Below are 27,471 nucleotides of genomic sequence, written 5' to 3' on the forward strand. Positions count from 1 at the left end.
AAGGGATTAGTGATATGGCACATGGGGTGAGGGGGGATGATTTGGCACAGGGCACATGGAGATAAAGGGGGAAATAAATGGCACAGGGGGATTAAATGGCACGGGGGTGATAAAGAAGGGGTGATGAATTTGCACAGAGGGTAATAGAAGTAGAATCAAATGGCACAGGAGGGCTCAAGGGGAAATGATGTGGCACAGGGGTAATACAAGGGGGGGGTGATTTGGCACAGGGGAAATAAAGCAGCACTGTGGGATCAAAGGGGGGCAAATTATGTGACAGGCAAACGTACAGAAGCAGGAGACCACTGTTTAAACAGCTGTCTTCTGCTTCTGTGCTGGGGCTGCAACTGGGGGGGGGGGCAGTGAAGGCCAGGGCCTCCTGAGAGTCCGGGCCCCTTACTGGGGTATTGGCTGTAACCCCCTGATGGCAGCCCTGTGTACAAGGTAGAAGCCGCACATAAGACTGGTTGCCCCCTATTGGAAGTGTTTTGTCCTCTATTGGGAGTGTTTTGCCCCCCTATTGGGAGTGTCCACATCTGCTATTGGGAGTGTACCCTATGCAGAGGGTACAAATACATTAAAGGGGTACTCCCGTCGAAAACTTTTTTTTTTGTTTTAAATCTACTGGTGCCAGAAAGTTAAACAGATTTGTAAATTACTTCTATTAAAAAATCTTAATCTTTCCAGTACTTTTAGGGTCTTTATACTACAGAGGAAATGGTTTTCTTTTTGGAACACAGAGCTCTCTGCTGACATCATGACCACAGTGCTCTCTGCTGACATCTCTGTCCATTTTAGGAACTGTCCAGAGCAGCATATGTTTGCTATGCGGATTTTCTCCTACTCTGGACAGTTCTTTTAATGGACAGATATGTCAGCAGAGAGCACTGTGGTCATGATGTCAGCACAGAGCTCTGCGTTCCAAAAAGAAAAGAATTGTCTCTATTATTCAGCAGCTAATAAGTACCGGAAGGATTAAGATTTTTTTTATAGAAGTAATTTACAAATCTATAAACAAAAACCAACCCCTCGAAACTAGTATCAGAAAAACTGATACATAGATTAATCTGGTTAAATATAAATTAAGAATGTGCTTCAATTATATGATACAAAATGACATAACATTTTATTAAAATAATATATGCAAAATAAACCTCATAGCACAGGGCCCTTGTGCAGAGGTTATACAAATTACATTACCATATAATATAACATTAGTTAATATACACAGATATCTAGCACTGTTTTTATAGAAAGAATGACATTTTCCGGTAATCCGGTGTCTGATAGTTCAGAAAATGGTGGAAATCCAGACAATAATAAAATGTCCCGTATTTTGAGTCAAGTCCTGAGATAATAAGAGATGACAGATTAAAATTATAATTACCAGCCTGATAGATTACTCAGCCGCAATCTCCTTAGGACAAAAGGTGAGGTCCGCAATGCTTGGGTGGTATACAACGCTGGCATGCGTTACCGCGGCGGACTGCCTGCCACAGACCAAGATGGAATTAGAATTATGCCGCTCCCAAGGTGCTCGCTGATGGATGGTAACAGGCGCCTTCTGGATGCAGGCCTCGTGGAGTCCTATGGTGTGTGACGTCACAGGCAATCGGCAAGACTGCCTGGATACTGGATCAGGATAATACGGCTGGCTGGGTGAAGATCTTTAGCTGCATTCAGGACTGGTCTCAAAATCCTCAGGTAAATTCGTGCTCAGTAGATATCAGTGATGAAATATATTTTTGTTAAAAAAAACACCTAGACGCGTTTCAGGGCACTTGTTTGTCAAAACGGCCCTTTCCTCAGTAGGCATATATGATTTCTGAAGCACTATGTCCTTTAGATAGCTGTACAAATACACTCAAAATGATACGATAAAGGTGATGTTCTTTTCAGAAGATATACAAAACCTGTAATGATCCATGTGTAATTGAACACCTGCATATCCCGACCTGGAATAGAGACAGGCAGGCAGTCTTGCCGATTGCCTGTGACGTCACAGGCCATAGGACACCACAAGGTCTGCATCCAGAAGCCGCCTGTTTCCATCCATCAGTGAGCACCTTGGGAGCGGCATAATTCCAATTCCATCTTGGTCTGTGGCAGGCAGACCGCCACGGTAATGCATGCCAGCGTTATATACCACCCAAGCATTGCAGACCTCATCTTTTGTCCTAAGGAGATTGCGGCTGAGTAATCTATCAGCCTGGTAATTATAATTTTAATCTCAATTCACATAGAAGAAAAAGATCGCACTGAACCAGACGATGCGCTTGTAGCGCGAAACACGTGTCGTTCCTACACCTGCCTTTTGAAGATGTAACCCCCATTCACTGCACGAAATAAAGCACGATTGCTAAGGATTGGTGAGTGCGATCTTTTTCTTCTATGTCAATTGTGTTCTATGGAAATTGTTTGATCTTTCTGAGGTCAGCACCGTTTATTCCTTTGATGTGCAAGTTCAGCCGTGGGACCCCTGGCCATCAGTTGTGGTATAATCATATGGAAGCATAGAAAACAGGTAGTGCCAGTTGTTTCTAATCTACTGAAAGAATAATTTTAATCTGTCATCTCTTATTATCTCAGGACTTGACTCAAAACACGGGACATTTTATTATTGTCTGGATTTCCACCATTGTCTGGACTATCAGACACCGGATTACCGGAAAATGTCATCTTTTCTATAAAAACAGTGCTAAATATCTGTGTATACTAACTAATGTTATATTATATGGTCATACAATTTTTATAACCTCTGCACAAGGGCCCTGTGCTATGAGGTTTATTTTGCATATATTATTTTAATAACATTTTATGTCATTTTGTATCATATAATTGAAGCATGTTCTTAATTTATATTTAACTAGATTAATCTATGTATCAGTTTTTCTGATACTAGTTTCGAGGGGTTGGTTTTTGTTTATTTATTATTAATTCACCCAACACCAGGTGTAGGTGTACAACCTCCTTACCTCAACTAGTTAATTGTGAGCTTCACATCCTCCATTTTCTCGTATCTAATTTACAAATCTGTTTAACTTTCTGCCACCAGTTAATTTAAAAAAAAAAGTTTTCCACGGGAGTACCCCTTTAAGTCTTACGGGACTCTGCCGGGAAATCTAAAACTGTCTGCTATTAGGAAGATTTTCATATATATATATATATATATATATATATATATATATATATATATGCGTGTGTGTGATAGCCTGGGGGGTGTAGGGTATAGGGAGTGTAGCTGTGCGGTGGTCAAAGGGTGCTTGTTAACCCTTACTATTCGTGATGCCAGGATGAGGGCTCCTCAATAAAGCTTTTCCTTGCTATTATTGAGGTAGATAATAATAGATTGTCCACAACCTGAGAGCTTCTGCAAACAGTGTTAACTTTTACTGAAGATTTTCTGTACACTTCATTAACATAACAGTCTCTTAGCATAACAACAGCTTTCCTTTGGAGACTGACAATGGTTGGGACTTAAGCATTCAGAGTCTTTTAGTCTATTACTCTGTCCCACTGGATTTAGGGGAATTAGTTGCAGTCCAGTAGTCACGCTAGCATTAGCAGGAATTTAGATTTGAACTCACGATTTTGGTTCTGCTGAGGCCGGAAGTTTTGAGGCCTAGTGTGTCTTTGAAAGTTGCGTAGCACCGTCCTGTTAGTCCGGCATCCATGAGACCAGCAACCCAAGAGAGCGATAATTGGACGCAGCTCCCTTTATGGGCAGGGGCTGGACTAAAGCTAATTGGTCCATACTGATGTCAATCACCATTACAGAGATTTGTGGGTAACACGTGACCCAAGGGCCTCCTAAGGTCCCACAACATACCATAGAGGTTACTAGCATGGTCACATGACCGAACGTCCTGCGACACTGAACAAGGAAAGCACTATGCATTACTATGAAATATAGATATAATTATTAAATATAGACATATATTAACATTAAAGTTAGACTTTAGGAGAGGTGACTAGGGGCTGTCCCACCTGAGGAAACCTACCTGAACGTAGTTACTCTGACTTTGGGGACCTCCACACTAGGTACGGTATACAATACGGTACCGGGACACCACAAATATATACAGGGCTCGAGTCCTGCTGCAGGAACTCATACGAATGGCATCTCTGCACTTTTTTCACAGCAGGAACGCCGTTCCCTTTAGCAGTCGACCTGCAGGACCGACCCTGTGTCCGAATCTTTTGGCTGCTGGGCTGGACTGTGGCTGCTCTTCCTTGTCTTCCCCTGCACAGCCGGGTAGTGCAGCAAGTGCACTGTGCAGGGGAAGAGGCTGCAGTTAGGCTAGGTTCACACTGCGGAATCTCCAGGCAGAAAGTTTTCGCCCGGAGATTCCGAGTGCGGCCAGCACCGACTGAATCAGTCGGCGGTAGGACCGCGTGGACACTGCAGTCATCAATAGACTGCAATGAGTTCCGCGAATATTTCCGCCTGAAAAATGAGCAACGCCATTCTTCAGGCTGAAATTTCCAAGCGGATTTTCCATTCACAAATTCCGCTTCACAAATTCCGAAGTGTGAATTTGTGAACAGAAACCCATTCACTACACTATACATTTTAGCAAGCAGAATTTCCGCCTACAATTTCAAAGTGGAATTGCAGGCAGAAATTCGGTAGTGTGAAGCTACCCTTACATGGAGCAGTTTAGGAGGAAGATCACTCACCACAATTAGGTCCGTAGCTTCTGGTAAGAATGGCATCATGTTAGGGGCGAGGCTTATTTTGGGAAGGGGCGGGGCCTCCTGGGCTGCACTATTATATAGTACTACCGCGTACAGGAAGCAAGTGGTAAGTTTGTTAGGGGGCGGTAATGGGTGGTGGTGTTATTTACATGGGACTGTTTGTTAGATAGACGGGAGTAGTGTAATTTACATGGGAATGCATGTTGGAGGGGGGTGGTGTTATTTGCATAGGACTGTTTGTTGGATAGATAGGATCAGTGTTATTTACATGGGAATGCATGTTGGAGAGAGGAAAGTAAAGTGTCATTTCTATAAGACTGTATGTTGAAGAGAAGGGAGTAGTGTTATTTACATTGGACTGTATGTTGGAGAGAAGGGGTTGGTGTTATTTACATGCAACTGTATAGTGGAGGGGGTGTTATTTATATAGGACTGTATGTAGGAGAGGGGAATAGTTTTATTTACATGGGACTGTATATGGGAGAGAAGGGGGTGGTGTTTTTTACATATCTGGCCTGGATATGATAGGGCATGTAGGTATACAGGTTCCATATTGCATCCTGTTGCACTTTTGCTCACAGATGTTGCAGCTGGGCCTGTAGACCCTGCACAATCATAGATAAATGCTTAACTGCCCATAAATGGTGACCAGGTAGGCCTAGAAAATGATAAACCCTTGCTGTGTGTGGACGAGCATTATCCTGCTGAAAAATGTCAGTTGGAAGCCATGAGAGGCAACATATGTGACTATAGGATGTCCTGTCTCCTGAACATATCGCTAAGCTTTTAATGTTCCTCATATCACTACTAAGGGTGACCAATTGTATGCAATGGCTCCCCAAATAATCACACCAGTAGTTGGGGCACTGTGTCGCTCCACAGCAAAGGCAAGATTGAAGCGATCAGCATGAGGCTTCCATACTTGAACCTAACCATCATGGAGGTGAGTTCCAGACTGGACCAGGGGCAATCGCTGGATGTCGTATATCTGGATTTTTCCAAAGCATTTGATACGGTCCTACATTAAAGGTTGGTGCATAAAATAAGAAGGATGGGGCTGGGGGAGAATGTGTGCAAGTTCGTAAGTAACTGGCTCAATGATAGGAAACAGAGGGTGGTTATTAATGGTACTTATTGTGATTGGGTGACTGTTACTAGTGGGGTACCACAGGGGTCCGTCTTGGGTCCTGTTCTTTTTAATATATTCATTAATGACCTTGTAGAGGGGTTGAATAGTAAAGTAGCAACATTTGCAAATGATACTAAACTCTGTAAAGCGGTAAACACTATAGAGGACAGTGCACTGTTACAAATGGATCTGGATAGGTTGGAGGTTTGGGTTGGGAAGTGGCAGATGAGGTTCAACACTGATATATGTAAGGTAATGCACATTGGGAAGAAAAATCCGGGCTGGGATTATGTATTAAATGGGAGCACACTTGGGACACCTGACATGGAAAAGGACTTAGGGGTCTTAGTTAATAGTAAACTTAGCTGTAGTGACCAGTGTCCGGCAGCTGCTGCCAAGGCAAATAAAATCACGGGGTGCATCAATAGGGGCATTGATGCCCACGACAAGGAAATAATTCTACTGCTGTGCAAATCACTAGTCAGGCCACACATGATATACTGTGTACAGTACTGGGCACCAGTGTACAAGAAAGATATAGTGGAGCTGGAGAGGGTTCAAAGATGGGCAACCAGAGTAATACGGGGAATGGGAGGACTACAGTACCCAGAAAGATTAGCAGAATTGGGGTTATTTAGTTTAGAAAAATGAAGGCTTAGGGGAGACCTCATAACTATGTATAAATATATCAGGGGGCAGTACAGAGATCTCTCCCATGATCTATTTGTACCCAGGACTGTATCTATAACAAGGGGACATCCTCTATGTTTAGAGGAAAGAAGGTTTCTACACCAGCACAGACGGGGGTTCTTTACTGTAAGAGCAGTGAGACTGTGGAATTCTCTGCCTGAGGAGATGGTCATGGTGAACTCGGTAAAATAGTTCAAAAGGGGTCTGGATGCATTTTTGGAGAGTAATAACATTACAGGTTCTGGATTCTAGATTTATAGGGACAGAATGTTGATCCAGGGATTTATTCTTACTGCCATATTGGAGTCAGGAAGGAATTTTTATCTCTAGTATGAGGGTTTTTTGCCTTCCTCTGGATCAACTCAGTAGGGACTTATTAGGGTTATAGGTTGAACTGGATGGTCTTTGGTCTTTTTTCAACCTTATGAACTATGTTACTATGTTACTATAGGAACCTGCATTAATCGCTTAAGACAATGATGGACATTTATCAACGGGTTTAGTCAGGTTTTCTTTACTATAATTGTCGCAAAATTGTTGCAACTGCGGCTACGTGTGTTTTCGTGCAACAATTTGCATGAAGAACAAGAAAAGCAAGAAAATTCAAACTTGCTTACGTAGTAAATTTTTCAAAATGGATTTGCTTTAGTCTGGTATTTATCAACTGTGACAGTCGCAACTGCACAAAAAAAAGTCGTAAGCCCTCAAAAACTGCGTAAATGTAAGCCAGCCCGGAGCTGGCGTACAAAATGGCTTTTGAGAGCAAATTTTATATTTCCCGCTGGCAGCCGACATCACGGCTCCAGCGGGAAATATATTACAACTGTACATAACTCTGCAGCCGCCCGGGCTCTGCCTGATTCTAACCCTGCTACCCTAACATAATGACATCCCCCCCTTGTCTCCTGTGCCGCACATCTCCCATCTGTCTGCTACCTGTTGCAAGACTACAGTGAGGGCATGCTGGGAGTTGTAGTATTGTAGTGGGCGGACAATGTGCGGCGCAGGCGGGTGGAAGACAAGGGGGGGGTGGGGGTATGTACAGCAGTGTCCCCATCCCCATCATTATCTTAGGGTAGCGGGGATAGAATCAGAGGAACCCGGGCGGCTGCAGAGTGATGCCAGCCTGGGCTCCTTTTAACATACCTCGGAGCCGCGCTCCGCTAGATGTTAAAAGGAGCCCGGGCTAGCCACACTTCAGTCGCCCGGGCTCCGTCAACTATTATCTCTGCAGCGCCTGGTAAGGAGCCCGGGCTGGCATAACTCAGCAGCCGCCCGGGACTCCCACTGCGGGGCAGGGAGATGTGTAGGTGCCGTCCCTGCCATCCCTCAGCACTGCGGTACACGCCGAGAGATGGCAGGGACGGCTTTTGCACATCTCCGTGCCCAGCTGCCGGAGTCCCGGGTGGCTGTAGTATTATGTCAGCTCGGGCTCCTTACCACAGCGCCGCAGAGTTTGGTGTCATTTCATATTTACCGCTGGGTCCCGTGTCAAGTGACCTGGTTGGAAATATGAAATTGCAGTGACTCTCTGATCACTGCAGCCAGGGAGCGGAGCGCATTACCACCACTGGCTGGCAGGACTACAACTTACAGCATGTCCTTACAGTAAGGGCATTCTGGGAGAGTTGTAGGGGAAGTGGGGGCGGGTGCTTGTCACCTGCCCCCTGCCGCACAACTACAGCTCCCAGCAGGCCCTTACAGTAAGGATATGCTGGGAGTTGTAGTCATGTGGTGCGGGAGATTGTCACCCCCCCCCCCCACAACTCCCAGCATGTCCTTACTGTAAGGGCATGCTGGGAGTTGTAGTTGTCACCCGCCCCCTACAACTCCCAGCATGCCCTTACAGTAGGGATATGCTGGGAGTTGTAGTCATGTGGTGTGGGAGATTGTTACCCCCCCACACTACAACTCCCAGCATATCCTTACTGTATGGGCATGCTGGGAGCTGTAGTCATGTGCGGGCGGGTGCCAATAAATGTATTAACTTATTTTTCTCATTTCAGATCCGTGTATCCTGTGGACCACTTCGGATTCGGTGGACTGCTTCGATGACCAGCGTTTTTTTAAATCAGTTTAATGTTAATAAAATGGTTAATGAGGGCTTGTGGGGGAGTGTTTTTTGGAATAATTTTTTTTGAAACGTGTTGTATTTTTTTTTAATTTACTTTACAGGCTTAGTAGTGGAAGCTGTCTTATAGACGGAATCCATTAGTAAGCTGAGGCTTAGCGTTAGCCACAAAAACAGCTAGCGCTAACCCCCAATTATTACCCAGGCACCCACCACCTGGTACCAACAGGCCCAGAGCGTCAAATATGGCGCTCCTAGGCCTAGGCGGTAACAGGCTGGCGTTATTTAGGCTGGGGAGGGCCAGTAACAATGGTCCTCGCCCACCCTGGGCTGTTGCTGCTATGCATTTATTTTTTATTTTTTATAATTAATTATTTATGCAAAAAAAAGATAAGATTCCCCCTATTTTTATTTTTTGCCAAATACCAACCAAGCAGCAACAGCCTGACGTTACCAGGGTGGGCGAGGACCATTGTTACTGGCCCTCCCCAGCCTAAATAACACCAGTCTGTTACTGCCTAGGCCCAGGAGCGCCATATTTGACGCTCCCGGCCTGTTGGCACCGGCTTCTCCCAGCACCCCCGTGGGTACCGGGGAAATAATTGGGGGTTAGCGCTAGCTGTTTTTGTTAGCGCTAGCATGAGGAGACCATATGGTGGCTGAATGACACAGCGTGGAGAAGGCGGCAGCATGAGGAGACCATATAGTGGCAGAATGACACAGCCTGGAGGTGGCGGAAGCATGAGGAGACCATATAGTGGCTGAATGACAGCATAAAGGTGGCGTCAACATGAGGAGGACATATAGTGGCTGAATGACACAGCCTAGAGGTGGCGGAAGCATCAGGAGACCATGTAGTGTCTGAATGACACAGTGTGGAGGTGGCGACAGCATGAGGAGAACATATAGTGGCTGAATGGCACAGCCTGGAGTTGGCGGCAGCATATAGTGGCTCAATGACACAGCCCTGGAGTTTGCGGCAGCATTAGGAGACCATATAGTGGCTGAATAACATAGCATGGAGGTGGTGGCAGCATGAGGAAAACATATGGTGGCAGTATGAGACAGCTTGGAGCTGGCATCAGCATGAGGAGAACATATTGTGGCAGAATGAGACAGCCTGAGGTGGCAGCAGCATCAGGAGTCCCGAATGTGATCCTGTGACAGAGTGGTGTGTTGGGAGGCAATACCTGTACCCGGTGACAAAGGTGGGTAAAAAAGGAAAACTTGGCATCAGATGTGTGGCATCAGGCGGGTGGCAGGATCAGAATAGTAACTGAGGCAGGTAGGCAGAAGAAAATGGTCTCTTTTGTAAAAGTGTTTGTGCGCACAAGTACTTTTTGGGGATATGCATTACGTAAAACTTAACTTTTAATAATATTCTTAGGATAAAATATAGGGACCAAAAGGAAAGGTGTGCAGAAAAAACACCATGTGCCACTTATACCACAAAGTATTGATGTTATGCAAAGACCTCTAAAAGGTGGAAGGAACAACGTCTGGTCCATTGTAACCGGTGGGGGTAAACACTTCCCCTGTAAGGCCCTTCTCTCACATTCTTAATTCCCTTCTTGGCAAGAGTTGCTCGCCCTAAAAAGGGCGGCGGCCCCACACAGGAAATTTATTTCCACCTAAAAACCCCGGGAAATGGCAGTTTTTGTGGGGGGGGGGGGGGGGGGGGGGGAAGTTTGGGTACATATATTTTACCCTAAGAAAAGTTTTAGCTAATGCACATTCTCAATATTTACTTATGGTCTGATTGCGAGGAATGTCTGTAACTGGGGAGCAGCATCTTAAACATGTTTTGCACTATCCATATTTGTGAAGTGTTGGTGTGACACCATGGTAAATCTACTCTGATGCATCAAGCATTGGTGGGTGGAAATCCTGGCTGAGCCATGCCTGATTCATCTTCACAAAGGTCAGTCTCTACACATCTTTCGTGGACAGACAAGTTCTCCTTGGGGTTACTATGGCCCCCGCCACACTAAACACCTGCTCTGATGGCACACTACTGACCGGGCAGGACAGCTTTTCCAGGACAAACTCTGCTAGTTGTGGCCATAAATGAAGTTTGGCTGTCCAGAAGTCCAGCAGGTCTTCAAGGTGTGTTGGCATGGTCATGTCAAGGTATGCCATCTAATGAGAATGCAGGTGAAGAAAGCTAATCATCAGCGACTGTAGACTCAGGCTGCTGCTGATGGAGCTGGTACTGCTCTTGCCACCTTGTCCCTCCACAGCAGCCATGGCAGTGGAAAGTGAGCTCAGATGGCCCCCCGAATCAGACCTGCAAGAGGATGGACTATGGCGCTCATAGGCATCGGCCAACTGACTACATAGGATGCCTCTGTAGTAGGTCAGTTTGTCCTGCCTTTCAGTGGATGTAAAAAAAGGCCCCCATTTTGTGCCAGTAGCGAGGGTCCAATAAGGTGGAGAGCCAGAAGTCATCCCGCTGCCGAATGGTGACAATTCAACGGTCACTACGAAAGCAAGTGAGCAGGCATCGTATCCTCCCTCCATCTCCACTGCCTACTGCCACAGTGTTTCTGGGTCCTCTGTCTCGCCTTCCTCATAACCCTCTAGCTGCTCCTGCTCCTCTTCTCCTGTCAGATGACTAGAAAAACCACCCATCTCGCGAAAGCTAAACTGTACTCCACTGTGCCTCTCCTCCTCCTCCAGTTCAGCCCCCACAGGACTCATGTGGCCGTGAGATGTAGGCGCCATGTCTCCAGTACCTTGAACAGCCATTGTTTCCAACACCTGTTGTAGTAGATGAAGCAGTGGAATGACGTTGTTCATCCCGTAATCCTGGAGACTGACTAATAATGCGGCTTCCTCAAAGGGCCTGAGCAAACGGCAGGCGTCACGTATGAGCTGCCACTGGTTGACATTGAAGTTACACAGGGGAGTCCCCCTATCCGTTTGGATCATCAAGAAATCAGTGATGGCTTTTCTCTGTTTGTATAGTCGGTCCAACATATGGAGGGTGGATTTCCAATGTGCGGCAACATCACAAATCAGACTATGTTGGGGTATGCCGTTCTGACACTGCACCTCCAGGAGGATGTGCTTTGCGGTGTACGAGTGGCTGAAGTGTATGCAAAGTTTCCTTCCTATTGTTATGATGTCTTGCAGATGGGGGGAACACTTCAGGAACCACTTGACAACCAGATTGAACACATGTGCCATGCAGGGCGCATGGCTCAGGCTTCCGAGTCACAGCGCAGACAAGATGTTCTTCCCGTTGTCGGTCACAATGGTTCCAATTTCTAGTTTTCGTTGGAGTAAGCCATGATTCGAATTCTATATGATTGACTTTTAGCAGTTCCTCCCCTGTGTGACTCCATTCGCCAAAGGCAAACCATGTGAAGACCACATGCTGGAGGGGCACAGAGACTTGCTGGAGGGGCACAGTGCAGTGGAGGCTGAGGACACGGTGGAGGATGAGGAGGTGGAGTTGCAAGCTGTCACAGGACCAACGGCCTGAGACTGTGGAGGCGGAAGAGGTGTGATCTGTCCAATTTGCTGTTGTGGCTGGGTAGGAACTACATTCATCCAGTGGGCCGTAAAGGACATGTATTATCCTTGACCGTAGTTACAGCTCCACACATCGGCACTGCCGTGCACTTTGGTACACACCGACAGGCTCAAGGACTGGCCCACCTTCTGTTCCACAAAATTGTGCAGGGCTGGTATTGACTTCTTCACAAAGAAATGGTGGCTTGGCACTCTCCACCTCGGCTTAGCACAAGCCATCACTTCTCTGAAAGGTGCAGAGTCCACCACTTGAAAAGGGAGGGACTGCAGCAACAGCAACTTAGACAGGAGCACATTCAGCTACTGCACTCTTGGATGAGTGGGCGCATACTGTTGTCTCTAGGACATGGCTTCGCCAATGGATTGCTGGCGGAATGACTGACTCGAAGTAGGAAGAGCAGGAGCATCTGTAGCAACAGAAGATGAGTATGACATACAGTTCCCTTTGGCTGAGGTGGTGGAGCCTTGGCTGCCTGAAACAGGGAGCAGTGTGCCACTGGGTGATGCAGCAGGCTGGACCACCACATCGGAGCCACTGTTCTCCCAGGCCGCTTTATGGTGACGCTGCATATGTTGACACAGGGACGTGATGTCAACATTGGGACCCTGGCCACGCTTCAACTTCTGCCTACACATCTTGCATGTGGCCATGTTAACCTCCTCCGGATGCTTGATGAAAAACTGCCACACCCCTGAGTGATTTTCCCACCAACAGGCTGCACTGATTGACTGCTACTGTCGCCGACTCCATGAACCCCTGTTCCATTACCTCTCAGAAAGGTAGGCTGCAGTGAAGCAGGTGGTCTTCCCCGGGCACGTTTGTCTCCAGATTTTCCACTTCTGCCACCATGCTGACTTCCAACCATGCAACCACCTTGCTGGTTCAGCTGTTGTCTCACGGGAAACCTGCAACCCTTTTCTCCTGATGACGATGAAGCCCCTTCTGCACCCGGCTCTCAAGTGTTATCGCCTTCATCATAATCATCATCATTATAGAGTTGTGTCTGCACGTTACTGATGTCCTCCTCAGGTTCCTCAACAGTATCTGCTTCGGGTGCCTGAACCCTCGCAACACCACCTCCCACGCCACTCTCCATATCACTACTTGCCAGCCTAGTGGAGGAAGCGGCGGATGTCTCCTCCACTTCTTAGCTGGACAGTAGCTGCTCACTGTCCTCTAGTAGATCAGCCTCTCTAAATTGTGGAGCTGAACCCACAGCAGAAGATACTTCTGTGGGCGAGGGAACAGCACAGGACATGTCGCGCCCGGGCCATGCCAACTGAGGGTTGTGTTGAGAAACCCACTGACTGTTGACTGGGGGTTTCAGATGTCACTAGTGATGAAGTGGATGACCGTGGTAACCAATCGATGACGTCAGATGAGTTCTGGTTGAAACAGAACCGCTAGCTGATAGCGGGAGCTAAGGCCTCTCGCTGCGACTCCTGCTGCCACCCTCCCCTAGTCTGCTGCGACCTCTGTCTGATGAATTTAGGCCTCTGCCATTCCTCTGTGCACATCCTGGCACTTCTTTGCCGTATAGACTTAGTGTGTATATGAGGGGAGTACCATACGCTCCACTACGCTTAAAAAAGTATTTGTGTACAGCACCAGCTGGTGTGTACTTTTGCCTTGCCTTTCACAGTATCTAGGCCCTTGAGATTTTAACAGGAACAAAATAGTACACCACTAAGATGTTCGTATGTGGTATACACTTATAAGGGGAGGACAATGCGCTCCAGTATGCTTAAAAAAGTATTTGTGTACAACACCAGCAGTAAACACCAGTGTTGCAACACACAGTCACTGTGTACTACACCTAAAATTGCACTCCTCAATCTCACTCCTTTCCCTATCAGTGTTTCCAGGCAGGATTTGTGCTTGAGTTGAATCTCTGCTGTTCTGTGCAACACACTGCTCTCTGTTCCTCTCTGTAATAGAACGCTGTAGTGACTGGGAGGTGAATCGCTGCAGTAAGAATATTTTTCTGTGCAACACACAGCGTTGTCTATTCCTTTCTATCTTTCTGCAATGAAAGACTGAAGTGACTGGCCTCAATATGGCCCGCCTACCCTTGTTCCTGCCTTCCCAGGATTCCTTACCCTATGTCCTTACATGTGGATCTACCATGTTAGATGCCCTGGAGCCTGGACCGCACTAAATGGAGTTTAATTAAGCGATTTGCGCTATCGAATCGTTCCAATATTCACATTCGTTGCTATTCCCTACTGGTGATCCTTCTTGGTTGTCCATAGCCTATCTGCTTTGTGATCATACCCTCTAGTAAACACTGCTCTCAACAGCTTGGCCTGAATGACCTAGATGGCAAAAAATGTATTCAGATCATAGATCTCGCAAGCAAATGACCTCTCAACCAAGCTTATTGCAAACTTTTTTATAATGCTGGCATCCATATACTGCTGCCATTTCTGGATCTTATTGATTCTACTGAACCAGACTTTTTGCAGACCCCCATAGTGTTGCTCTAATTCTGGCTCAGTAGAACCCCTGGAGTCCTCCTATCAGGGCTGGCTCAAGACATTGTGCTGCCTGGGTCCAGGAGTGAAATCAAAGTAAATGTAGAGCCGTGGACAGGCATGAAGGAGAGGTAAGCCCTCGGCTACCTCCACAGTGGATTCCTCCCCCCCCCCACCGCGGGTAATCACGCTCCTCGAGCCAGGAGCCCACTCTATACACCCTGAGTGGCACCATGACGGACTAGGTCCGTTATTGGTCATGAAGGAAGGGGTCAAAAATCTACTCGAGGCGGCAATGTGCCACCCCTGTGAAGGTGCCGCCTGGGTCCAATGGACCCAGCGGGACCCATTGTAGGACCAGCCCTTCGCCCCTATTGTTGTCATAAGCTACAGGCTTGAAGGTGGATATGCTTAGTTCTGCACATACCCTACTATGCCACTGGTGTCTGCTATTACAATTCATTCAGTTGAACTATACTTTTTGCACACACAAAATGCAAACATGCTCTATATTACTATATTTTATTTTATAATTTTTTTATTTTATTATTATTATTCATTTTTTTAACCTAAATCGGTGGTCTCAAACTGTGGCCCTTCAGATGTTGCAAAACTTCAACTCCCAGCATGCCCGGATAGCCATTGGCTGTCCGGGCATGCTGGGAGTTGAAGTTTTGCAATATCTGGGGGGGGCCACAGTTTGAGACCACTGATCTCAACTATGCAAAACTGCATCAATAAAATAGGGAAAACCCTTACATTCCACAATGACTGTGATTTCACAAGAGCTGCTTATCCTCGGTCAGATTTTCTATTTCTGTTACAAGAAGTTGGCACAGTGATCTAAACCAGGTCGGTAATTTAAATGCCATGTAATAAAGGCTTTAAGACTTCTTCCTACAAACTTCAGTGAGATCAGGATCCTTATCTGCTTAGCTCATTGCGAGCAGCAGATGCTCAGAATGTAGAATTGCCCTTTCCCGCTTGTAACTTGTGTTCCCTCAGGATATAACTACTCTCTCCACAGTTCTTTCACAGCATCTTCCTGCACCCTACAGCTTAGACCTTTGTAGGCAAATGCCAATCCCATCAGAGCCTGAAGTTGAAGGCTACAAAATAAAAGTACTGTCTTTCCAGAGACCTGCCGTGTTTTGCAGGTAACAAACCATGACACGGGGTTTCCCTGCGGTGCCCCTAACGATTTTTCCTCTTAATTGAACCTGCAGGCCTATTGTGAGAGACCCAGCAAGCATGGCGCTATACACTTGTACAGCAAAGCAAGAACGAATTTGCCCAGACTCCCCCATATATCCTGATTTCAACCTAGAAGCTTTTTTATGCCCTTACTTTATTATAAAGACATGCTTGTATAACAAAATGGAGGTGTAGAGCTGAATTCGATTCAATATGATTCGATATGAAACCCCAATATATGGAATTTACCTGTGATCAACTCCACGCCCCATATCATAGGCATACAAAAAGGCAAATATAGATTATTTTTCGGTTAAGGAGCCCACCACTCATAATACTTTTTTAAGACCTCTCTAAGGGTGCATTCACACCACGATTCTTACATATGGGGACCGGATTAGGCTGGGAGATGTGAAAACTGGGCATCCGTCAAAACCAGACTTAAAAGCGTAGTATATGTAGTATAAGTCCGGTCACAAAGCCGGATATGGGGAAAACATTAGCTGACAGGAGTCAGTATCTGACTCCAGTCGGTTTATTTAAATGAATGAGATGGGAGCAGGGCCCCGTATGTAAGAATCGTGGTGTGAATGCACCTGTGATAGCCTGGGGGAGTAGGGTATGGGATGTAGCTGTGCGGTGACTAAAGGGTGCTTGTTAACCCTTGCTATTTGTGACGCCAGGGTGAGGGCTTCTCAGTAATGCTTGTCCTACCGCCACCCTTCCCAAGAGCGATAGTGAAGGTAGATAATAATGGAATGTCCACAACTGGAGAGTTTGCTGAAACAGCATAACCGGAACAGTTGCTATACATGCAAGCTTTCTTTGGAGATTGACAAAGGTTGGGACTTTAGCAATTTATAGTTTTAGGATAATATGCGCTGTTCCACTGGATTTAGCGCTGTTCCACTGGATTTAGTTGCGATCCAGTAGTCACGCTAGCTTTAGCGGGGAGTAGTTTAGAACTCACGGTTTAGTTCCACTGAAGCCGGTAGGTTTTCAGGCCTAGCATTTCTTTGCAAGTTGCACAGATCCGTCCTGCTAGTCCGGCATCCACGAGAGCAGCAACCCAAGAGAGCGATAATTGGCTACAGCTCCCTTATATGGGCAGGGGCTGGACTAGTGCTAATTGGTCCAATATTTGTGTCAATCACCATTACAAAGGATTATGGGTAACATGTGAGCCAAGGACCTCCAAAGGTCCTCCAATATACCATAGAGGATATTAACATAATCACATGACCGAAGGTCTGCAACGCTAAACAAGGTAAGTACTATACATTATAATAAATATACATTATTACTAAATATGTACATGTATCAACATTGTAGAATTAGAGTAGAGGAGAGGCGACTAGGGGCTGTCCCACATGGGGGACCCTACCTGAGCATAGTTACTCTGACTTTGGGGACCACCACACTAGGTACGGTATGCAATACAGTATTGGGACACCACACACCCTAAGGCTGGGTTCACATATATCAGTTGTCTGGCCCAGTTTCCCTCGGGCGTGCACTGGAGGGAAACTGATGCTAGAACTGATACCATTCATTTGAATGGGACGGTTCCCAATCATCCAGCATCCCAACCTTGACGCTGAAAGGTGGGACATGCCGGAGAGCACCGGACAGGGAAAAGCAGCAAGCTGCGTTCCCATGTCTGCTGCCAGAAACAATGGATGCCAGATGCCATACAACTGATGACAACTGATGTATACCCTGAAAACCCAATTTTGTTTATTAAAAACACCCAAAAAATGCCATAGCCATTGCATGGCTTTTTGGGGGGGCTAAAAACACTGCATCCATATGTTAGCTGGAAGCTTAATTGTTTTTTGGCTCAGTTTTTCAAAATTGCTCCATGCTTTGGCTATAGCTTTTGTTTTGTTCTTGTACGATTTTGTTTCTTTCTTTTTTTTTTTCATTAAATTTTTTTGTGGTGTTTCCCTTCCTATAGACCTCTATAGGCGTTTAAAAAATGCCAGAAAAAATGTGTACATGTATGTGGTCATTTTTTTCTTGCATTTATTTTCCTTACAGTCATATAATCTTTTGAGTTACATATTGAAATATCATATGACTTGTAATAGAAAAGTGCTCATACTAATGCACAGTTTTTTTTTTTTTTTTTTGGGGGGGGGGGATACCATGGAGGAAAAAAACTGATGGAGACTGATGATCAGCACTTGACTATGTCCCCCAATCCTAATGGTCTGAATGGTAAGACAGCGAGCATGCCCAAATGTAGCTCCATTTAAAACTGCAGGGACACCATGAATGGTGGAGGTCCCAGGGGTTGGGGATTTATCAGCTGTCATGTGTGTGTCCTTTGAATGTATGCAAATTGCTCACTTGTTTCTCTACTTTTAGTAAGGTTCAAAGCACACAGCTATTTTACAGCTTTATACAACCCCCAAGTTGTACAGAGTGAAAACAGGGCACACCTAGGCTTCTATGGAGCCCTACATAGTTTAGATTTCATATGTAGGCTATGCATTTTTATCTGGAGTAGGATGGCACAAGGAAAAGTATGCCAATAAGGAGCAGACTATATTGTAGCTTTAGAGTAACAAACAGGAAGCGACGATTCAGAAGAAGAATGTCATTCATCAAGCTGATGGGTTCAGTGTAATAGGGACCAACATTGCCTAAAGGAACCCTTGTAGCCTGGAGCTACTATGAAGTCTGCAGCTTATTTGCATACAATTTTACGTGTAGTGTTCTGCTCTTTGAATTTCTGGATTACTTGAGACCCCAGGTAATTGGTCCTTTAGGACATGCAGGACCATGCATTAACAGCGCAGCATGACACATGTAGAGCTGAATAGCACACATGTGGCAAGCTATAAGAGCTATAGAGGTCTATAAGGAAATACTGTACCTTTATATGTCTTATTAATATGCTGCCATACGAAGGAAGCGCATTGGCGACACACAGGCTTGATGCTCTTGGTTCTTGTTTGTGCATAGGTCCTAACCAGGTTAAAGATGACTGTTCTTCTTTCTTCAGGACCCCCACAGTCAATGTGCTACTTGATTATGTTCCATTTGCAGTCATTTCATACTGTCACTGTATAATTTGAGAAGACATTAATATAAATTGACTGCATCGTCACAATGACCCAGGGGACGGCCGCATTGTTGACTTAGACGATAAGTATAATTAAGAAGATAAATGAAAATTACAACACTATTAATAATCTGGATTTATAACAAGGGGCAGGTTGAAATGGCTTGTGCGAGCTTGACAGAGGGTCACCTTCAACTCTTTATGCATTAATGACTATGAAGCTTGAATCTGTGACATGGAAAACTGAGGGCTATGACACCAATCGCAAAACCATCTTCTATCCAGAGCTCGAAAATACTGAAACCCTGCCAGAAGGATATGTTTTATGCCACCTATGTAAATAACACCTATGATTAAAGGTCACCGAATGCTATAAAAGCATTAAGTAATCGGGTGCTTCTTATATAATCTATGGCTTCAAATGATCTCATAACATTAAGCTTTGTCACTGGGCCAAGGGTCCAAATGTTGTATAAGCTGTTTATTCTGAAAACGTCCTTCTAATAACCTTCAAAATAATACATACCTCTTTCCTAAGTATGTTATACATCTGTGCATCCATTAAAGAGGTATTCCATGATTTTTTTTTCTTCAGCCTTTAATCCCATAATGCCAAGTTTTAATGCTGTGTGAAATTATTCTATTACCTCCGTGCGACACTTTCTCATACCTGAAAGTGCAAGTCTTTTTATTTTACTTTTGTTCCCATCATTCTATATGGCCAGAGACAATATGACCTAAGTCACATGGTCTGCAGGGGGCGTTGCTATGTTGCTGTGGGTAGATGGATATCTTTACTTCAGTAAATCCCTTGCACCCTGCTATCCACCCACTCACTGCAGCCTAGCCATGCCCCTTGTGACTTATGACAGATTGTCTCTGACTGCATGGAATGCTGGGAAAAGTTAGAAACAGCAGTAATACAAAAATACTTTTACAACACTTCCCGTACATGAAAAGGGGATAAAGCAGCACACAAAAATAATAGAAGCATATTATACAGTATTGTTGCTTGGAATCATGGGCTCAAATGCTGAAGAAAAAAATATCCTCAAATATCACTTTAACAAATTCAAAAAATCCATGGGATATGGAAATGAAGGCAAAGACCTTGCCCGTTTGCAATGCTATGTACACTGACCGCAGCTTTCTCTATGGCACAGTCAGCATCGAGGGGTCCTGTCATGAAGCTCCCATTGATTTTAATGGGAACTTCAGAACGGAACTATGTGAAGAACTAAATAAATAAATCATTATATTATTTATTAATTATTATACTTATATTTGTGTGTGCACTAATGTATGTAAAACACAAACATAATGTATGTAGTACATGGATGGCAGGATGAGAGGGGATATGATAGAAACTAGAATATAAATAAAGGAAATTAACCTGTTAAGGACCAAGGACATACCTGTATGCTCTGGTCCCAATACCGTAGTTTGAGGCACCCTCAAGAGCTGAGCATGCTTCATACCCTGTGGGTCCCGGTTGTTATCAACAGTCAGGACCCACGGTTAATGCCGGACACCCCCGATGCCCACCATTAACCCTTCAGATGCTGTGATCAGAGTTAATTGGGGAGTCTAATTGCAGGATCTATAGGTGCCGGTAGCTCAGCGGAGCTGATCGGAACATCGGCAGTGAAATCGCGAGTACCGATCAGCTAAGTGGACCCTTATCTGCCTCCTCGCTGTCCAATCAGTGCTCTGATGTCCCTAGCCAGCCAAGGCAGGCTAGAGCAGCAGAGCACCGATAACACTGACCTATGCTGACCTTTGGCTCAGCATTAAACAGCGTATGCAATCAAAAGATTGCATGTTAAAGCCCCCTATGGAGACTAAAAAAGTGTAAAAAAAAAAAAGAGTTAATTGCTTTATAAAGTTGACATGTTATTACTTTTGGAAGACATCAGAGGGCTTCAAAGTTCAGAACAATTTTCCAATTTTTCACAAAATTTTGAAAAGCGGAATTTTTCATGGACCAGTTCAGTTTTAAAGTGGATTTGAAGGGCCTTCATATTAGAAATACCCCAAAAATGATCCCCATTATAAAAACTGCACCCCTCAAAGTATTCAAAGTGACATTCAGTAAGTGTGTTAACCCTTTAGGTGTTTCACAGGAATAGCAGCAAAGTGAAGAAGAAAATTTGAAATCTCAATTTTTTTCACTCGCATGTTCTTGTAGACCCAGTTTTTGAATTTTTACAAGGGGTAAAATGAGAGAAATCTTCCTAAAATTTGTAACACAATTTCTCTCGAGTAAGGAAATACCTCATATGTGTATATAAAGTGTTCAGCGGGTGCAGTAGAGGGCTCAGAAGGGAAGGAGCAACAATGGGATTTGGGAGAGTGAGTTTTTCTGAAATGGTTTTTGGGGGGCATGTCACATTTAGAAAGCCACTATGGTGCCAGAACAGCAAAAAAAAAAAAAAAAAACACATGGCATACTATTTTGGAAACGACACCTCTCAAGGAACGTAACAGGGGGTACAGTGAGCCTTAAAACCCCACAGGTGTTTGACAACGTTTCGTTAAAGTTGGATGTGTAAATGAATTTTTTTTTCACTAAAATGCTGGTTTTCCCCCAAATTTAAATTTTTTGCAAGGGGTAATATGAGAAAATGTCCCCCAAAATTTGTAACCCGATCTCTTCTGAGTATGGGAATACCCCATGTTAGGACGTAAAATGCTCTGCGGGCGAACTACAATGCTCAGAAGAGAAGGAGTCACATTTGGCTTTTGGAAAGCAAATTTTGCTGAAATGGTTTTTGGGGGGCATGTCCATTTAGGATGCCCCTCTGGTGCCAGGACAGCAAAAAAAAATCCCACATGGCATACTATTTTGGAAACTACACCCCTCAAGGAACATAACAAGGGGTACAGTGAGACTTAACACCCCACAGGTGTTTGACGACTTTTCGTTAAAGATGGATGTGTACATACATTTTTTTTTCACAAAAATGCTGGTTTTCCCCAAAATTTTACATTTTTACAAGGGGTAATAGAAGAAAGTGCCCCTAAAATTTGTAATCCAATCTCTTCTGAGTATGGAAATACCCCATGTGTGGACGTCAAGAGCACTGCGGGCACACTACAATACTCAGAAGAGAAGGAGTCACATTTGCAAATTTTGATGAAATGGGAGGGGGCATGTCGCATTTAGGAAGTCCCTATGGTGCCAGAACAGCAAAAAAAAAAAACACAAGGCATACTATTTTGGAAACTTCAGGAACGTAACAAGCAGTACTTAACACCCCACAGGTGTTTGATAAATATTCATTAAAGTGGGATGTGAAAAGGAAAAATTTGATTTTACACTAAAATGCTGGGATTACCCCAAAGTATTCATTTTCACAAGTGGTAACAGGAGAAAATGTCACCGTAATTTTGTAGTTACATTTTTTGGAGTAAGGACATACCTCATATCTGGACGTTAGCAGCTCTGCGGGTGCACACCGGTCTGGGAGGAGCAGGAGTGCAGTCAGGGGCCTTGAGCTTTTACATAGCTGCCTATGGAGCCTATGAAAGTGGGGTACAGTGGGACGTAAAATCATAAAAACGGTTATGTTCCCAGGATGATGATCCAGAGCATAGCCAAAACTAAAAAATATGCCCACCCCAAACCCTATGCTCTGAATCATCATTCTGGGAATGTGATGTGTGTGGTCGTCCCTAACCTATTGCCTGAAATGCGCACCCCGATCAGGTGGAGAGAGGGTGCTGCGCATTTGAGGCAACATAAAGAAGTCCACGATGATAGTGACTCAGTGACCCATGACCCATTTTTGGAAAAAATACCTCCAGAGGTCTTATCAGGTTTTTTTTTTTTTTTTATATAAAAGAGTTTTTGGGCAATTTAGTGGTTTTATGGGGTTAACATTTGGAATGTACTTAGGACTTGGTACATTGGGGTCAAATTATGGGAAATTAAAATGAAAAGGGAAAATTTAGTACTCCATGGAAGTGTTATACTCCCTGAAGCAGTTTTTAATGCTGAGGTCCGGATGATCGGGGCAAGTGTCGCATTGAGTGGTGGTGTCCTTCCGTATCCCCCTCTTGTGACACACTGTGCATTTTTTCTGGGATCGTCCCTTCTTTCCAGTGTGGGGGACCTCACCTGGAAAGTGCTGGCCTGGGACGATCCTGGAACCTATATTTCCAGTTTCTTGGGAAGTCCGGCCTGCTCTTTCCTGGTCACCAAAGATCAGGACCTTTAGGACTTCTTCTTGGAACTGGAGGTATGTCCCTGTGTTGCCAGCGTACTGGGACAGTAAAAAAGAGTTGTACATGGCAACCTGTACCAAGTAGACCACAACTTTTTTGTACCATACCCGTGTTTTCCGTATGGCGTTATATGGCTTGAGGACTTGATCAGAGAGATCAACTCCCCCTATACACCGATTGTAGTCCAGAATACAAAAGGGCTTTAGGACCGTTGTTGTGGTACCTCGCACAGGGACAGGTGAGCTGCCGTTACTATGAATTGTGGTCAGCATAAGGATATCCCTCTTATTATTATACCTGACCAGCAACAGGTTTTCATGGGTAAGGGCACGGGACTCACCCTTGGGCATAGGTGTCTTAACCAAATTTAGAGGGAGTCCTCTCTGGTTCTTCTGCACAGTCCCACAAGCGGATGTGGATCTGGCGGCAAGGGAAGTGAACAGAGGGATGCTGGTATAAAAGTTGTCCACGTAAAGATGGTAACCCTTATAAAGCAATGGGTGCACAAGGTCCCAAACGGTTTTACCGCTAACACCCAGAGTGGGGGAACATTCTGGGGGTTCAATACGGGAATCTCGTCCCTCATATACTCTAAACTTGTAAGTGTACCCGGAGGTACTCTCACAATGTTTGTAGAGTTTCACACACCGCGCCATACCACGCCCGCTTCGAGGGAACTGGCGGAAGATGAGTCTCCCCTAAAAACTGATAAGAGACTCATCTATCGAGAGCTCCCTGAGGGGTACGTAGGCCTCCAAAAATTTGGCCCTAAAGTTGATCGATGATCGGCCTCACTTTGTAAGCCGGTCATAGGTGGGATCACTTCGGGATGGACATGTCACATTATCAGTGTAATGTAGGCATTTCCGGATGGCCTCAAACTGCCTCTGTGCCATGACCATACTGTAAAGCGGGGTCTGGTATAGGATGTCCCTGCTCCAGTACTGTCTGTGTTTTTGACTGTGTACACTGTGTTTTTGATCAGGCCCATATGTAGCACGAGGCCCCAAAATGTCCTCATTTCTCCTGCATCAATGACGTACCATTCATTGGGCCTGGCCAAAAAAGAATCAGAGTGGTGGGCGATGAACTGCTGGGCATACAGATTTGTCTGCTCCATCATTAGATTGACAAAGCTGTCACTGAAAAAATAACTAAAATAGTAAATTTCAGTGTAGCCAGCATTGTCAATCCGGATTCCTGAGTCGCCAACAAACTCAGGAATACGTGACTGAGAAGCCTCTGGGGGTCTCTAGACAGGTTCACTGGAAGGTGACTCCAATACACTTGTCTGGGGGGTCAGACTCCTAGTACAAGCGGCATGGATGCTCGTACTAGGGTCAGCCAATGGGTCACTATCATGGGGGGTGCGTGGCCTTGCCTGGCGGCGTCTCCACCGCCGTACAGGGGACTCTTCATCAGTACTAGATGATGAGGAGGACAAGGAAGAACACAGGAATGTAGGATCTTCCTCGTCCTTACTGACAGATTCGGAGGCAAGAAAAGCGTATGCCTCCTCCACCGGCGAGCCACTGCCTTTTTTCTACGGTGGCGGGGGGGGGGGGGCAGTATGTAGTATGTGTGCTTGGTGTAACTTTATCTATAACGGTGTGTGATTATAAATCACAAACCATTATATGGGGGGGGGGGGGGGTAACCTGCTGAAGCCAAAAGAAAAATGGGGGGGCCAAATGCAATGCCCTGAAGCCCAAATAGGGCCCGGGTCACTAAGAAAAAACTACACCGGACCCTTGAGGACCTATTAGGGGTCAGGGATTTTTTTAAAACTTTTTTTTACACTTTTTTTCTTTTAACTCTACCTGTCCCTGTGCTATATTCTTTCCCTGCTCTAAGAAGGGGTCTTCTGCCCTGATGGGCTCCGATCTTAACAGAGAAGGGTCCCTGGCTCCTTCTTGCAGCTCTGCCCGCTGACTGAACTCAGCAAACTGGCAGAGCCGTGAGAAGGGGACGTTAACCCCTCATCTGCCGGCTGCTATTGGTAGGATGATTGGTCCGGCCAATAGCAACGATCCTGGGGGGGGGGGGGGGGCGACAAAATCTCCACCTCCCCATAGATACAGGAGGTGATTGAGGGTGTGTTCTACACCCCCGATCATCATGTATCTCCGGGTCAGCGGCATAACCAGAATCCACACTGGTCTGATGACCCCCCCTGGGCATTTGCGTGGGGTGCCTGCTGATTGATATCAGCAGTCACCCCGGTCTGGTTCCCGTCCGGCGAGTGGCGGGGACCAAAATTCCCATGGGCATATAGGTATTCGCTTGGTCCTGAAGTACCAGGGAGCGAAGGCATACCTGTACGCCCATGGTCCCTAAGTGGTTAAAGAAGTTTAAATCATCCCATTTTTCCAATTTTTTTAAATAAAATTATGTAATAAAAAAATAAACATAAGTGGTACCGCCGTGTGTGTAAATGTCTGAACTATTAAAATATAATGTTAATTAAATTGCATGGTAAATAGTGTTGAAGTAAAAAAAAAATACCAAAGTCCAAAATTGCGCATTTTTGGTCACTTCATATGCCATTGAAAAAAATAATAAAAAGCGGTAATCCCATCAAAACAAAAAGGTATCAATAAAAAAATACGGACAACGGTGCAAAAAGTGAGTCCCCATGAGCAGAAAAATTTAAAAAGTTATAGGAATCAGAAGACGACAATTTTAAGCATTCTTATTTAGGTGCATGTAGTTTAAAATTTTTAAAGCAGTAAAATAGAATAAAACCTACATAAATTGGGTTTCCTTGTAACCATATGGACTTACAAAATAAAGAGAAGGTGTAATTTTTACGGAAAAGTTCACTGCGTCAAAACGGAAGCCCCCAAAAGTTACAAAATTACACTTTTTTTTGTATTTCACCCAACAAGTATTTTTTTTGTTTTGCCACAGATAATGTTATAACATAAGTAATGTCATTACAAAGTAAAATTGGTGACGCAAAAAACAAGCCCTTATATGGGTCTGTAGGTGCAAAATTGAAAGCTTTCTGATTTTTAGAAGGGGAGGAGGAAAAAACTAAAGTGCAAAAATGGAAATTGGCCTGGTCCTTAAAGGGGTTATCCACTGGCCAGCCCTACGGGTGCGTTCTGAACTAATGCTCTGAATGCTGTGTGCATGCTGCGGGGGTTGGCCGTTAAGCCCCCTCCCATAGACTTATAAGGAATAAGATGTCTAGGGGCGGAGTACCACTTTAAGGGCAAAATGAGTTTAAAGAGGTTATCCACCATAAGGTGATTTTAGTACGTACCTGGCAGACAGTAATGGACATGCTTAGGAAGGGTCTGAACTTGTCTTGGGACTAAATGGCTATGTTGTGAGATTGCCAGAACACTGTGGTTAGCTTTTTGTGAACTGGTATTTCCTGTTTGAATTTTCTTTTTTGCCTACAAATCCCATAATTCCATTTTTCTCCTTCCCACACATCAGCGACCCCAACCATTGAAACATAAATGAGCTGCATCCATTCAAAAGACCTGTGGTTTTCAATCAGGGTGCCTACAGCTGTTTGATCACTTGCAGATTGATCTCTCTCCCACCAAGCGATCCCTCCACCCATTGAAGCAGACAGGCTCCCTGTCATCAGCTGACTAGTGAGTCAGGTCTCGGCCGCATTGCAACCTGGGAAAAATCTGAGACAACAGTAATTTTGTATACTGTTAAAAATAAATATTGGGGTGAAAATCACATAAGAATTGTGAGAAAACATCACACACAGGTACAGACACTATATTATGGACTACACTAACTTTACAGTCACTGTAGCATAGTCAGATAAAAAAAAATCCTGGAATACCCCTTTAAGGGGTTAAAAAAAAGAGAACCTACCACAAGAGGACATGAGGAAGTAATTTGGGGAAGTGTTTCCTACTGAGAGAGTAGTGGATGCATGGAATAGCTTTCCCGCAGAAGTGGCAGTTGTAAATACAGTGAAGGAGTTTAAACATGCATGGGGTAAGCATAAGGCTATCCTCCATATAAGAGAGGGCAAGGGACTATTGATAGATCAGGATATTGGGCAGATTAGATGGGCTGAATGGTTCTCATCTGCCAACACATTCTAGGTTTCTATGTAACATAGTCACTAGCGCTGTACTTTGACCAGATCCATATATTTTTGGGTTGTTTAAATATTGATGTTCATGTGTTTTATAGTATAGTAAATATTATACATATATTAATTAGCATTACATATGGCTGGGAAATAATAGCAGTAGACAGATCCATCTAAAATAATATACAGAACTCTCCATTCAAGCAGACTTGTATACTATTTTCTAATTAGTCTGAGAAGATAATAATAAGAAGAAACTACTTGTTAACAGACGTGATCCTCCAAGGAGATGGAGCTCAGTTGAGTGT

Source organism: Hyla sarda, chromosome 4 (genome assembly GCF_029499605.1).
Source record: "Hyla sarda isolate aHylSar1 chromosome 4, aHylSar1.hap1, whole genome shotgun sequence".
Lineage (NCBI taxonomy): Eukaryota > Metazoa > Chordata > Amphibia > Anura > Hylidae > Hyla > Hyla sarda.